Consider the following 12997-nt stretch of genomic DNA (forward strand, 5'->3'; position numbering starts at 1 on the left):
AGGACGCCCAAGTGCCTTGCGTTTTTCAGCCTCATTATAGGCTTGCACACATCTATCAGCTAGAGTCTTCATGCGCTCACGCGAACCCTGAGCTTCTACGCGTTTCTTTAGAAAGCTTTCCTTGAGCTCGTGCATCATGATCTTGAAGTTCTTCACTTCTTGCACACTGAGCTTGGCCATATGCTTCTTGAACTGAGCTTTTTCATAGTCAATCTTCTGCTTCAGTTCAACAATGCGCTGGGCGATGGCTAGTTCTGAAGCAATGGCTCCTTGGAAGGCGACACTGAGGCCAATGGGTAGCTGCAGATCGTTAAAGCTGATGTTTGGCATGTCAAACCACTCATCAATGAAGTCGTGGATGATAGTGACGTCAAAGAGCGGCAGATCATTGAAGATTTCTGCTTCTTCTTTGCTCTTGATGAGTTGCTCAAGAGCGTCATCTGCTAGGTCTTCATCACTTGACAGGTCAATGTCATCATTGCGCAGAATGGCAGCAGCTGTGAGCTCTTGGCCGCTGTGTGGCAGAGGCACCTTGGCCTTCTGGGGCTTTGAGATGCGTGATAAGTCTTTAGACGACACACTGTCTTCAGGAGGTGCAGTTGCCAGTGGCTTCGCCCTTGAAATTTTGGGTGAAGGGGCAGGCTTTGAAGCTTTAGGCTTATTCATCTTCTTTGGCTTCAGCACTGCAGGAGCTTCTTCTGATTCAGAGTTAGTTGGAGGCTCATTCACTGCAGTCCCTTGAACTAAGATGCGGGTGATGAGGCCTTCAAGGTTGGCATAAGGACCGATGACATTGGGTTCTGCTTCTCGTGTGCCATCTGCCCTTGGTGCTGAGGGACCAGGGTTGAAGTCTAACCCAAATTTCTTCTTGTTCTGCTTCGCTGAGTTTTGGGCAAACTGAAAGTTGCGCTTGAACAGATTGTCGTCACGACACCAGAGTAGTGACGGCGGATGTGCATTAGCAGGCTGTGGCCCACGGACCATTCATGGATAGAAGCCTTGGGCAATGGCTTCATCTCTGGACCTGGGTAGAAGATTCTTGTATAGGATGTCTCCCCACGGTCTTTTGATGGCACTTTTCTCAGCATACTCTTGAGTTGTGAAGCGGTATTTGAACCATTGTTCTGCCCAATATCGTCGAATCCATTGGATTCGGGTCTTGCACTGACTGTAATCCTCTTCAGGATCTGTCTTGTACATTTCTGCGAGTTCATCTGGCAGATCTCTGGATGTTCCGCCACGACGCTGTCTAGCCCCCCTTCATTGCTGCTTTCTCTAAAGCCATAAACTTTAACTTGAAAGGCTTCAAGACGTTCAAAGGCTTCAAAGGCTTTCTCTTGCTGGACCAACAGGAACTGGCTTCAGGAGAATTTATGTGATGCTGTAAGAATTCTGCAAATGAATGCAGACTATGAGAACCAAAGGATTCTCCCACGGACATGTACCTGTGACAGCATTAAGGTGCGAGGGAAGGGGAAGAGGTCATATGCATTCTCAGAATATTTTGAAGATAAATCAGTTTAGAAGACATTGACCTCATCGTGCGAAGACATTCACTCATAGATAAGAAGTTGGTTCCAGATTTGTACGAATCCACAGATCAGTACAAGTGAGGAATCTAACTACTTTGTGAAGCACAAGTGAATATACTAGGCATGTTATGAGATGCAGTATGAGGGAGATCTAACTTATGTGAAAGAAACTGCTTGTGGTAGAAAGTGATAAGTCCATAGGATCAACAGTGCTGTAAAAGGGAGTTTTATTTACCACACCAAGAACTGCTAGACGGAGTGGGAGATGAGGCCGAGCAGTTCAATCTTCCGTGCCCTAACTTGGCGACGGAGGACACCTACGGCGACGGCGGAGAGGACGATGTCCGCGATCGGCGTGAAGACGGCGTCGGAGAGGTTGCGGCAGCGAAGCGCTTCGTCGCCGGCGTCGTCGAGGGCTAGCGGTGGCGCTAGGGTTCGTGTGAGGGTGGAAGAAGGGATAATGACCGTTGTGTGTGTGTATTTATAGGTACAGGGGCGGCACTGCGCTATTACACAGGTGCCCCTGGCGATTCGCATCTGAGTGACACGTGGCCATCATGCGGAATTTTGGGGTTTGTTCCACGTCCCACGCACGCCTGGATTGTCGGGTGGTCGTTCCTACTTCTCCGGATTTCATGTGGATGAATGAGCATTGAAAACGGACTTAAAGGTTGTCTCTGTGTCTTCTGCTGTCAAGGGCGCAGAGAAGACATTCGACAGTTTCAATAGAATGCATATGACTTGGAGAGATAGAATTTGAGATAGAAAGCATAGAGAGGTTAGGGTCCGATCACATTCACTTAGTTCAAAAGATTCAAACAAGAAGACATAGCTATAAGTGAATGCTGTAGAGGACAGAACACTAGTATATATATATATCTATATAATCAACATAGTGAAGATAATCATGAAGACATGTTGAGATTGAAGCCAAACCAAATGTGAAGACATTGCAAGGTAACGCCATGAGTGAAACACTTCAAAATAGAACGTTTGGTGGTGGCGTTACCCACCGTATAGGAAGTATTAGACCCAGACACGGCGCACAATTATCGTGGCGCTCCGAAGTCAAATTCCACATTAATGTATTCACACTTAGAATGTATGTCTTCATTGATTGAAGATATACATTACTTCGTGTGTTGCACATCTAAGTCATCAATATGCATAAGTGTTAGGATGTGTGCCTGATCACAGGACATTTGAGGATTCCAGGATATTTAGCTCACACCGTAACTTGCAAAATCTCTTCTCATCCAAGGGCTTGGTGAAGATATCTGCCAATTGCTCTTCAGTGTTGACGTGTATGATATCAATATCTTCCTTCACAACATGATCTCTGAGAAAGTGATGACGAATTTCTATGTGCTTTGTCTTCGAGTGCTGAACTGGGTTGTTGGCAATCTTGATGGCGCTTTCGTTGTCGCAGTAAAGTGGCACTTGCTTCAGATGAATGCCATAGTCCTTGAGAGTTTGCTTCATCCACAGAAGCTGAGCGCAGCAAGATCCAGCAGCAATGTATTCAGATTCAGCAGTGGAGAGGGATACACAGTTCTGCTTCTTTGAAGACCAACATACAAGTGATCGTCCCAGAAAGTGGCATGTGCCTGATGTAGACTTCCGATCAACCTTGTCACCAGCATAATCAGCATCCGAGAATCCAACCAGATCAAACTCTGAGCCCTTTGGATACCATAATCCGAGAGTTGGGGTGTGAGCCAAATATCGAAGAATTCGCTTCACAGCTAAGTGATGCGACTCCTTTGGTGCCGCTTGAAATCGAGCACACATGCAAACACTAAGCATAATATCTGGCCTAGATGCACATAAATAAAGCAAAGAACCAATCATGGAGCGGTATACCTTTTGATCGAACTCTTTACCATTGTCGTCGGGACCCAGATGATGTTTGGCTGGCATTGGTGTTGTGAAGCCTTTGCAGTCTTGCATACCAAACTTCTTCAGGCACTCTTTGAGATACTTCTCTTGAGATATGAAGATGTCGTTGCGTTGTTGTCGTATTTGAAGACCGAGGAAGAACTTCAGCTCCCCCATCATAGACATCTGATATTGCTCTTGCATCATATAGCCAAACTCTTCACTGTACTTCTGATTGGTGCAGCCGAAGATAATGTCATCCACATAAATTTGGCACACAAACAGTTCACCATCATATGTCTTCGTGAAGAGAGTGGGATCTAGGGAACCAGGTATGAAGCCTTTGCTCTTCAGGAAATATTTGAGTGTGTCATACCAGGCCCGAGGGGCTTGTTTGAGGCCATACAGTGCCTTGTTGAGCTTGTATACCATGTCAGGATGTTTTGGATCTTCAAACCCAGGCGGTTGTGCAACATACACTTCTTCTTCAATCTTGCCATTGAGAAAGGCACTCTTCACATCCATTTGATATAGAAGTATGTTATGATGATTTGCATAGGCTAGCAGTATATGTATGGCTTCAAGTCTAGCCACAGGAGCAAATGTTTCATCGAAATCAATGCCTTCCACTTGAGTATATCCTTGGGCAACGAGACGAGCTTTGTTTCTGACAATTTGACCATGCTCATCTTGCTTGTTGCGGTATATCCATTTGGTGCCTATTATATTGTGCTTCCGTGGATCAGGACGCTTAACCAGTTCCCATACATTGTTCAGCTCAAACTGTTGAAGCTCTTCTTGCATAGCTTGAATCCATTCAGGTTCCATGAAGGCTTCTTCAACTTTCTTGGGTTCTGTAATTGAGACGAATGCGAAGTGCCCACAGAAATTTGCCAGCTGAGTTGCCCTTGAACGAGTGAGTGGACCAGGTGCATTGATGCTGTCAATTATTCTCTCAATCTGCACTTCATTGGCAACACGAGGATGTACAGGGCGAAGACTTTGCTCTTGCTGATCTGTGTTGTTGTTGGGAGGAATGTCTTCAGGCTGAGCATTGTCTTCATGTGGATCAGGTGCTGAGATGATAAGTTCTTCTTCAGGATGAGCTTTAGAAGGTATAATCTCTCCAGTTCCCATTAGCTTGATTGATTCACTAGATGGAACTTCATCTAGCACATTTGGCAGTTGCTCTCTTTGTGAACCATTGGTCTCATCGAACCGCACATCCACTGTTTCAACCACTTTGTAATGAAGGAGATTGAAGACTCTGTAGGAGTGCGAATCCTTTCCATATCCAAGCATAAAACCCTCATGTGCTTTTGGTGCAAACTTTGAGGTGTGGTGTGGGTCCTTGATCCAGCACCTTGCACCAAATACTCTGAAGTAACTGACATTTGGCTTCCTGCCAGTTAGGAGTTCATAAGATGTTTTGTTCAGACGCTTGTGAAGATAAACACGATTGATTGTATGGCATGCAGTGTTAATGGCTTCAGGCCAGAATTTTCTTGGAGTCTTGTATTCGTCTAGCATCGTTCTGGCCATCTCAATGAGTGTTCTGTTCTTGCGTTCGACGACGCCATTCTGCTGTGGCGTGTACGGGGCTGAGAATTCATGTGTGATGCCCAAGGTATCAAGATATGTATCAAGTCCAGTGTTCTTGAATTCAGTGCCATTGTCACTTCTGATGTGCTTTATCTTGGCACCGTAATTGTTCATAGCTCGATTGGCGAAGCGTCTGAAGACATCCCGCACTTCAGTCTTGTAAAGGATTATGTGCACCCAAGTATATCTAGAGTAATCATCAACAATGACAAAGCCATAGAGGCAAGCAGTAGTGGTAAAAGTTGAGTAGTGAGTGGGACCAAAAAGATCCATGTGAAGCAGTTCGAAGGGTCGAGTAGTGGTCATGATTGTCTTCGAGGGATGTTTTGCCCTCGTCATCTTCCCTACTTCACAGGCACCGCATAAGTGATCTTTCTTGAACTTGACGCCCTCGATGCCTATGACATGCTTCTTCTTTGCAAGGGTGTGGAGGTTCCTCATGCCAGCATGCCCAAGCCTCCGATGCCAAAGCCAGCATTCTGAAGCTTTTGCCAGAAGACATACTGCAAGCTGTGGCCCTGCTGAGAAATCTACCACATACAAATCATCTTTCCGATACCCTTCAAACACTAGAGACTTGTCAGATTCCATTAGTACCAGGCAACGATATTTTCCAAATATTACGATCATGTTCAAATCGCAAAGCATTGAGACAGACATTAAGTTGAAGCCAAGGGATTCAACAAGCATGAATTTATCCATGTGTTGATCCCTTGAGATTGCAACTCTACCTAGACCCAATACCTTACTTTTACCAGTGTCAGCGAATGTGATGTGGCTCTTGTCGGATGGACGTAAGGTTGAGTCCATAAGAAGGCTTCTTTTGCCGGTCATGTGATTTGTACACCCACTGTCAATAATCCATTCTGAAGACGCTGGTGTCGTACCCTTGGCACCGCGTGCCATGAAGCAGTAGGTAGGAGTGGAGTAATCCTTGTCATTTGCATCGGTGATAAAGTCATTGTCTTCAGTGTTGAAGATGGACTTGGCGACGTATGCTGTAGCCAGACTTGCAATGCCAGAATCAGACTCCTCCTCAGACTCCACCTCTGCCTCCTCAGAAGCGGACTCCTCCTCTAAATCCATTTCCTTACCAACAAATGCACGTGCCTTGCCAGATGAGCTCTTCTTGTGTGATGAAGACTTTGAGGAAGACTTGGAAGAAGACCTGGAGTATTTCTTCTTCTTCTTCTTGTCGTCAGAGTCATATTACTTGCTCTTCTTCTTCTTTCTGTTCTCATTGTCCCACTATGGACACTCAGAGATGAAGTGTCCAGTTTTCTTGCACTTGTGGCATGTTTTCTTCTTGTAGTCATGAGCAGAAGCTCATCATTCCTTGAGCTTGATCGTGAAGACTTTCTGAAGCCTTTCTTCTTGGTGAATTTTTGGAACTTCTTCACAAGCATTGCAAGTTCCCTTCCAATGTCTTCAGGATCATCAGAACTGCTGTCAGATTCTTCTTCAGATGAGGAAACAACTTTTGCCTTCAAGGCATGAGTTTGCCCATAGTTTGGACCGTAGATATCTCTTTTCTCAGAAAGCTGAAACTCATGTGTGTTGAGCCTCTCGAGTATGTCAGACGGATCGAGTGTCTTGAAATCAGGACGTTCTTGAATCATCGGGGCCAGGATGTCAAACGAACTATCAAGTGATCTCAGCAGCGTCTTGACGACTTCATGTTTGGTGATCTCAGTGGCGCCGAGGGCTTGAAGCTCATTTGTGATGTCAGTGAGTCGGTCAAATGTGTGCTGGACATTCTCATTGTCATTTCGCTTGAAGCGGTTGAAGAGGTTACGAAGGACACTGATTCTCTGATCTCTCTGGGTTGAGATGCCTTCATTGACCTTGGAGAGCCAGTCCCAGACCAGCTTGGATGTCTTCAAAGCACTCACACGGCCATATTGTCCTTTGGTCAGATGACCACAGATGATATTCTTGGCAGTAGAGTCCAGTTGAACGAATTTCTTGACATCAGCAGGAGTGACACCTTCTCCAGCCTTGGGAACGCCATTCTCGACGACATACCATAGGTCAATGTCAATGGGTTCAAGATGCATGCGCATCTTATTCTTCCAGTAGGGATATTCAGTTCCATCGAAGACGGGGCACGCAGCGGAGACTTTAATTATCCCTGCAGTCGACATAGCTAAAACTCCAGGTGGTTAAACCGAATCACACAGAACAAGGGAGCACCTTGCTCTAATACCAATTGAAAGTGCGTTATATCGATTAGAGAGGGGGGTGAATAGGCGATTTTTATGAAAGTCTTCAAAACGTGGAAGTTATGAAGACAAACAGTAGAGATATGCCTATTACTATGCAGCGGAAGGTAGACTACACTAGGCAAGCCATGGTCAAGTATTCAATAGAGTGAAAGCTCAGTGACAAATAGCTGCAGTGTAATAAGGATCTGGTAGGAAGATATTATGAAGCCAAACAGATCATACATTCACGTTGTGAAGACACAACATAGAGCAAACATGCAATGACTTCACAATGAGTAACAGTAAGTAAGAGGAAGTGAAGATGAAACCAGTGACTCGTTGAAGACAATGATTTGTTGGACCAGTTCCAGTTGCTGTGACAACTGTACGTCTGGTTGGAGCGGCTAGGTATTTAAACCTTAGGACACACAGTCCCGGACACCCAGTCCTGAACAGGCAGCTCAGGACACCCAGTCCTCACCGTATTCTCCTTGAGCTAAGGTCACACAGACCTCGCCCAATCACTCTGGTAAGTCTTCAAGTTAGACTCCCAAACCTTCACAGACTTTGTTCACCGGCAATCCACAATGTCTCTTGGATGCTCAGAACGCGACGCCTAACCGGCTGGAGGATGCACAGTCCTCAAGTGTAATAAGTCTTCAGATCACTCAGATAAGAAGACTTAAGTGATGCCCAATTCTCTCTGGCTCTAGGTGGTTAGGGCTTTATCCTCGCTAGGTATTCTCTCTCTCTCAAAGGCTTCGAGGTGGGTTGCTCTCAAACGACAAAAGCCGTGCACTGAATCTGAGCAGCCAACCGTTTATGGTTGTAGGGGGTGGACTATTTATAGCCACTTGGCAACCCGACCTAATTTGTCCGAAATGACCCTGGGTCACTAAGGAACTGACACGTGTTTCAACGGTCAGATTTCAAACCCACATGGCAACTTTACTTGGGCTACAAGCAAAGCTGACTTGTCCGACTCTGGACAAGATTTGCTCTCATAGTCTTCACTCGAAGACATAGGTTTTTTTGTTTAGGCATCACTTCAGTCATTCTGACTAGTTCTCTTGGACCCCACTTAACAGTACGATGGTTCCTATGACTCAACACAAATGAAAGAGAACTACGAAAGATCTAAGTCTTCGAGTTTCATAGGCTTCACGTGGTGTCTTCTCTTGTCATAGTCTTCAATGTGAATATCTTCATATACCACCATTGACTTCAATGTCTTCGTACATTTTTAGGGGTCATCTCTGGTAGGAAAACCGAATCAATGAGGGACTTCTACCTGTGTTATCCTGCAATTCTCACAAACACATTAGTCCCTCAACTAGGTTTGTCGTCAATACTCCAAAACCAACTAGGGGTGGCACTAGATGCACTTACAGATATACATATCTGTATTGCCTGGCTTGCCTTCCACGCCAAGTAGAGTCCCATCCGGACACGAGATGAAGTGTTCAATCTTGTATCTTCATAGTCTAACAGTCTGGCCAAAGGATATAGTCCGGCTTTCTGGAGACCCCCTAATCCAGGACTCCCTCAGTAGCCCCTGAACCAGGCTTCAATGACGATGAGTCCGGCGCGCAGTATTGTCTTCGGCATTGCAAGGCGGGTTCTTCTCCAATTTTCAAGTGTTCGTAAGCAGTGTCCGGCTCCATAAATGTTGAACCTCTTGGCTTCTGTGCCCAATAAGGGCTTTCTCCCACGCGTCGAATGAATACGAGGCACCAGGGTGTTTTTACATTCGCCCCCCTAGCCAGATAAATAAATTGTCTATTAAAGGGACGGGGATCCTTAGATCCGATCCATACCATCCTCCCCCAGCGAGAGTCCATCAGAGCGCATTCCGGAAAGATCCATTCCAGCATGGCCGACCTCCGCAACTCCTCCTCCCGCCCCCGTAGCCCTAAGCCCGGTGATTGGGAGAGGTGTTCAGTCCCGCACAGTCGATTAGTCGAACTGCAGACTAAGGGATTTCTCCCTCCGGTGTATATGGTGCCCGTTCGAGCCGGGCTTGCCACCTACAATGGCGGGGAGCAAGCGGAGAGCTTTCCCTGTCCCTCCATAGGGGAACGGGTTTGACTTGTTCCTTATTTACTAAGGGGACTTGGATTTCCAATTCACCCGTTTCTCCGCGGGCTCCTGGAGTCTACGGCCTCCAATTACACAATCTCACCCCTGCCTCCATTCTACGTATCGCCGGCTATGTTGCTCTCTATGAGTTGTTCCTGGGCTGCGAGGCTCACTTCGAGGTGTGGAAAAGGCTATTTTGCCTCGTCCCTCGCATACAGAGGAGATCACTTTATCAAGTAGGCGGAGCCAAAATATGTCGCATCGCCGATACCGGATACCTGTCCGGTACCCCGAAGAAGTCGTCCGAAGACTGGCCTTCAGAATGGTTTTATATGGAGGACGTTCCCCTTCCGGAACCTGTTCGGCGGGGTCTTCCTGAGTTCAACAATGCTCCTCTGAAGAAGCGCCAAAGTTGGCGCCCACAGAGCCCCCAGGCGGAAGACAACAGAGAAGTCCTCTATCTGATGAACCGGATCAAAGCACTAACTCAATCAGGATTGACAATAATCGAAGTTATGTTGATTTGCATAATGCGGGGAGTGCAGCCACTTCAATACCGTGGGCATCCCTTGTGGTGTTATAACGGGGCGGATGACGCCACCCGCTGCGGGCGTAAGGGTCTGGAAAATGCTGCTGCTCTAGCGAAAATCATGTCCGAACTGTTCAAGGGTGAGGAAGAGGAGTTCACCCGCATAAAGCCACGGGATGGATCCTCCATGTACAATCCTCCAAGCTGGGTAAGTTATATCTCCCTGCTCCCATTTTCCCGCATTCTTTGTCATAAGTATTCACCTTGCCACTTTGTGGCAGGAACTGCGAGAAGCCATAAAGGAGGTCAGCAGCCCTTCTCCACAACCAGAGGACCCTGACCGGGCCCTCGACTCTGAACTCGAAGAAGATTCGGTTATATTTGTGGAGCTGATAGACCGGCAGTTCTATCAGTTAAGCTGCGACGATGCCATGGTGGCCATTACGGCCGACTATCCCGGACTGCTCCCTGCATCGCAAGTAAGAAAAACCAAAAATCCCAACTCCAAAACTAGGATCCCCTTTTAGACACTTCACCCACCATATACACATGGCATTTTACAGGGAAGGCATTCGGGACGCCCTGCCGAACCCACAGCAATGCGCCAACAGGAGGCACCGAGGCCGGGTAGGCCAAAAAGGAAGGCGGTCAGGACGGAGACGCCGGCGCAAAGGTATAACAAACCCCGCTCTGTGGTTGTCGTCTTTCTTGAAATATAATGACGCCCGTGTTTCTTTAACAGAAAAAACGCTCGCCGGAATATGTCCGGCGATGTTACTAATCATGCTTCCACCAGTCGGGTGCCAGGGCCGGACATAGAGGCGGAAGCCGATATGGGGCGGGCGCCGGATAATCCCCCTATAGAGGATGCAGATAGAGTATCCGCTACAAACTCAGAGGTGGAAGGCGCCATGAATCATAGGCGCCGCCGGGCCGTACTCCGTGGTGCCTGTTTCTCACCAGAGGCATTTGATGCCTTCAATTCTGGAGAGGCGTACCTCCGAGCTGCTCAAGATGGTCTAGCCAGAGCCACGGATCAGTATGTAAAGGATGTACGGGTAAGTAAATCTGACGATTTATATGTATCAGTAGCCCCTGAGACTTGAAATAGTTAGCAGAACTGATTTAAAGATCATTTTTATTGTGCAGGTTCTTACAGAGAAGAATACTAGGCGAACACAGGAGCTAGAGGAATGCAAGACCCAACTGCGGGCTGCTGTGGCCGCATTGCAGGAACCGAAAAAGTCACCTGCTGGTAACATTTACTTTAAAGAATGATGGCTACCGTATAATGTGCGGCATGACTGCAGATCTAACAACAGATGTTGCACATGAATCCGGAGAAAATCCGGAGGACCAACATGTTATGCGGCAGCTAGAGGCTGGCAAACGCGTGCTGACTGAGGTTAGGCGGGAGAAAAACAATCTCCAAGATGCCAATATTAAGCTGAGCGTGGAACTAAAAGACATTCGGGGCCAGCTTGCAGACTCCGAGAAGGAGAATAAGCGGCTTCGGCGCGGCATTTTCAGTAAGTGCTTGAACGAATCCTTTTAAAGGAGTTCGGCGAAGAAGCCGACTAACAGCGTTATGTGTGTAGGTATGCTGACGGGTCGTACCGCGGAGGAAATGCCTGGGTCTGCGGGTGATCTTCTGTCCGAGCTGTCACATCTGCACGAACAAGTTAGGTGATGCAGGGTGTTGCCCAGGCCTTGTGGCCGTCCGTCTCCTTGCCAGAGGGCGTTGCCGAGCTTGCGGAGAAGCTCAAGGGAGCACGGCGGCGCTTCCGATTATGGAAGATATCAGCCTGTCGACAGGGTGCCAGAGAAGCCTGGGCCATGGTGAAGACGCGGTATACCAAAGCAGACCCAAATCACATGGCCGAGGTCGGACCTGTGGGGCCCGACGGAAAAGAGATCCCCATTAGCTTAGTTTATGGGCAAGTATATTAGCCACAAAGTATTCTCAACAGGATTGTAAGCTAGACCTCCTGTTGGATGGTATAGAAGAGGAATTTAGTCAGTCTGCATGACTATGTAATTAAAGTGACATGTATAATGCCTTCTAGCCGGATTGTAGATCATTTGTCGTTGCAGACCTTTTCGCTTCAACCTCCGGGCCCAATAGTCCGGAGTGTATCCGAATACCTGCTCAGTTATATAAGAACCGGGGTATGCATGGAGACTAGGCGTAGGGGTCATTAGTGCTTTATCAGACAAGTGCCCAACTAGTTATGTTATATTACATGGGTAGTAAGAAACATCTTCCAGGGAGAATAGTTCCGTTAAGGGTTCCTGTCGGTGTCAAAACCGGCGGATCTCGGGTAGGGGCCCCCGAACTGTGCGTCTAGGCCGGATGGTAACCGGAGGCAGGGGACACGATGTTTTACCCAGGTTCGGGCCCTCTTGATGGAGGTAAAACCCTACGTCCTGCTTGATTAATATTGATGATATGGGTATTACAAGAGTAGATCTACCACAAGATCAGAGGGGCTAAACCCTAGAAGCTAGCCTATGGTATGATTGTATGTTATGATTGTTGTCCTACGGACTAAAAACCCTTCGGTTTATATAGACACCGGAGAGGGTTAGGGTTACACAAGGTCGGTTACAAAGGAGGAGATATCCATATACATATTTCCTAGCTTTCCTTCCACGCCAAGTAGAGTCCCATCCGGACACGAGACGAAGTCTTCAATCTTGTATCTTCATAGTCCCACAGTCCGGCCAAAGGATATAGTCCGGCTGTCCGGAGACCCCCTAATCTAGGGCTCCCTCAGTAGCCCCCGAACCAGGCTTCAATGGCGATGAGCCCGATGCACAGTATTGTCTTCGGCATTGCAAGGCGGGTTCCTCTCCGAATTCTGTGTACCTGTCGAAATAATGTCTGGTTTCTTGTGAATGTTGTACTCCTTGGCTTCCACGCCCAATAATGGCCACTTTCCATGTGTCGAGCGAATGTGAAGAGCCAGGGTGTTTTTACATTTACCCCCTAGCTGTGTGAATGAGCCGCCTATTTAAAAAGACGAGGATTCAGATCCAAATCACACCATCCTCCCTTGGCGAGCCTTCATCGGAGCGCACCCGACAGAGATCCATTCCATCATGGCCGGTTGATGCAGCTCCTCCTCTCGCACCCCCAGCTCCAAGCCTGGAGATTGGGAGAGATGTTCCGT

The sequence above is a fragment of the Triticum aestivum genome, chromosome 5A (assembly GCF_018294505.1).
Source record: "Triticum aestivum cultivar Chinese Spring chromosome 5A, IWGSC CS RefSeq v2.1, whole genome shotgun sequence".
Taxonomy (NCBI): Eukaryota; Viridiplantae; Streptophyta; class Magnoliopsida; order Poales; family Poaceae; genus Triticum; species Triticum aestivum.